Consider the following 3400-nt stretch of genomic DNA (forward strand, 5'->3'; position numbering starts at 1 on the left):
TGTGACGTCATTCACCCAGAAGTTAGTCTCATATTAGGACCAAAGTTCAGGTCACAGCTGTCAAATTGTCGTTTCGAAGCTTTCGTTTGTGGCCTGGTACTTCAGGTGAATTGTAACAAACGAAATAACTTCAGAAATCGCATCTATAGAATATGCCTGAAGGCTTGAAACTCTTATAAAATTGACTGTTGGCAAAAATTCAAAATATTTGTAATTTAATTTTTCCAGCTAGAGAGACTCGTATGAATTAGTTCCTCCTGGAAGGAGAAATAGAGGTAGAACTTGAAAGAACTAATATGTGAAATGGAGGGGAATTGTAGGCCTATCAGGAAAACTATTAAGTGCTGAGCTTGTCAATATAACGTAGACAAGGGACAAGACGTAGACAAAAAAGATGTGGAATTGGAAAAAGATTAGATAAGGGACATGACTTAGACAAGGGACAAGACGTGGACAAGGGCCAAGGTGTGGGTAAGGTACAAGACGTGGACAGAGACAAGGCATGGACTAGGTAGGTCTACAAGACGTGGACAAGGGAAAAGACGTATACAAGGAAAATGATATGGACAAGGGAAAAGACGTGGACAAGAGACAACACGTGGACAAGATGTGGACGAGGGACGAGAGATAGGCAAGGGATAAGACGTGAATAAGGAACAAGACGTGAATAAGGGAAAAGACATGGACAATGGGCAAGACGTGGACAAGGGACAAGATTAGGTAAGGAACAAGACGTAGCCAAGTGACAAGACGTGGACAAGTGACAAAACGTGGACAAGGGAAAAGACGTGGATAAGGGACAACACGTGGACAAGGGACGAGACGTAGGCAAGGGATAAGACGTGAACAAGAAACAACACTATGGACAAGGAGCAAGACGTGGACAAGGGACAAGATTAGATAAGGAACAAGATGTAGACAAGGGACAAAACGTGGACAAGGGACAAGTAGTTGACAAGGAACAAAATGTAGACAAGGGACAAAACGTAAACAAAGGAAAAGATGTGGAGAAGAAACAAGACGTGGAGAAGATACAAGACGTGGATAAGGGGAACGATGTGGGCAGAGGAAAAAATGTGAACAAGGGAAAAATTGTGGAGAAGAGACAAGATAAGGAGAAGGTACAACACGTGGACAAGAGAAAGGACGTAGCCAAATGGCAAGACGTGGACAAGGGGAAAGACGTGTGCAAAGGAAAAGATGTGAACAAGGGAAAAGATGTGGAGAAGAGACAAGACATGGAGAAGGTACAAGACGTAGACAAGGGAAAGGACGTAACCAAGTGACAAGACGTGGACAAGGGGAAAGACTTGGGCAAAGGAAACTATGTGAACAAGGGAAATGACGTGGACAAGACATAGACAAGGGACAAGACGCGGACAAGAGCTAAGACATGGACAATGTACAAGACGTGGACAAGGGAAAGGACGTAACCAAGTGACAAGACGTGGACAAGGGGAAAGACTTGGGCAAAGGAAAATATGTGAACAAGGGAAATGACGTGGACAAGACATAGACAAGGGACAAGACGCGGACAAGAGCTAAGACATGGACAATGGACAAGACGTGGACAAGGGAAAGGACGTAACCAAGTGACAAGACGTGGACAAGGGGAAAAACTTGGGCAAAGGAAATATCTGAACAAGGGAAATGACGTGGACAAGACATAGACAAGGGACAAGACGCGGACAAGAGATAAGACATGGACAAGGGACAAGACGTAGACAAGGAACAAGACGTGGACAAGGGACAAGACGTAGACAAGGAACAAGACGTGGACAAGGGAAAAGACGTGGATAAGGGACAAGACATGGACAAAGAAGAAGACGTGGGCAAGAGTCAAGACACGGATAAGCGATAAGACGTGGACAAGGGACAAGACGTAAATAAGGGACAAGACGTGGAGAAGAGAAAAGACGTGGACAAGGGACAAGACGTAAATAAGGGACAAGACGTGGACAAGGAACAAGACTTGGGCAAGGGACAAAACGTAGACAAGGTTCGAGACACGGACAAGGGATAAGATATGGACAAGGGTCAAGACTTGGAGGAGGGTCAAGACTTGGAGAAGGGAAAAGAAGTGGTTAAGGGACAAGACGTAGAGAAGGAAAAAGGCGTTGATATGGAAAAAGACGTAGTGTAAGTAAAAGAATTTAGTTACGTGGACTGAGGGAAGAGGAAGATAACTACAAAACCAGAAGTACAACACAAACGTACCTAGACGCTTGTACTGTTTGTATCACTGTAAGTGACTCTGGGAGTCGCGAAATCAGCGTGAACCCAGCACTATGTCTTAACGAGGTATATCTCCCCCCCCCTCCATTCTGGACCAAACTCGGGACAAGCTAGAGCGTAGTTCATCTTAAAGCGATAAATAAAATCCTAGAGATGATATGTAAGGCCGCATTACAGTTCTAATAGGAGGACATTTACTACAAGTACACGGTGCACTTTATTAGAGGCTGGGGCCGCATTCCACCACACCTGTATTAGTATGCATGCTCCACGCGCATTTACTCACACGAATGTGACGGGTCCCATCCCACACAATCTCACATCCCGCTTTGTGTGTCCAATTCGTCCGAGGGCTCATGATGCCTGACGTGTGAGAATTTAATTACACGCAACGGGATATTCAGAATATGTCCATTGCCGCATTAATTATTCATGTGGTGATTTTCGATTGTTTGAGCCTGTATTTCCTCTCCTGACATCTGCCATGGGAATACGAGTTCTTTGTTATTAAAAACGCTCATTGATATTGCGCAGGGAGACGTCTGTCCATTACATCTCGTCGTTTTCTATTTTTCTTCGGCCATTGAGTTTTAATGATGTTGTGTTGTTTTTGGGTATTTCAGTCGTAAGGTGAAAGGACGTTTTTTGCTGTTCAAACTTTTAATGTTTCATTTGTTACATATTTCTGGCGATTTTCTTCCCTTGTTTCCTTACTACGCTTTTCTCTACTTACTTTTTTAAACATTCTTTATTTCTTCGCCTTTGTAGACCTTATTCACCTTATGTAAAAAATATAATTCTTGTAAAAGAGAAAAGCTAGAAACGGAAAAGTGCATGTTATGTTTTTTAACTTTACACATAAGATAGATAGCGTGAAGGGGAATTGAACCTCCGACCTCTGGGTTATGAATCCAACGCTCTAACCAACTGAGCTATCACGCCTCATGAAATAATTGTTTAATCTTAATAACCATTCAAAAATTTTTCCCTTAATATTAATTTCATACTCACTAACCATAAATATGTTTATATGAACTATTATCTTAATATCAGTTATTATTGGAGCTATTGGTGGATTAAATCAAACTTCAACCCGAAAGATTCTAACACCTGTAATCACTTATAATAATTGTTTTATTACAAACTGACATAAATATTGAAATAT

The 3400-nt window shown here is 42.1% G+C and overlaps 1 non-coding gene across 1 annotated transcript; it reads right to left on the reverse strand.

The window, feature by feature from the left end:
- Positions 1-3103: 3103 nt before the first annotated feature.
- On the reverse strand, positions 3104-3177 carry TRNAM-CAU (transfer RNA methionine (anticodon CAU)). Its single transcript has one exon. It is a non-coding gene; the product is annotated as a tRNA-Met (tRNA).
- Positions 3178-3400: the final 223 nt, after the last annotated feature.

Source organism: Periplaneta americana, chromosome 8, assembly GCF_040183065.1.
Source record: "Periplaneta americana isolate PAMFEO1 chromosome 8, P.americana_PAMFEO1_priV1, whole genome shotgun sequence".
In the NCBI taxonomy this organism is placed as follows: domain Eukaryota; kingdom Metazoa; phylum Arthropoda; class Insecta; order Blattodea; family Blattidae; genus Periplaneta; species Periplaneta americana.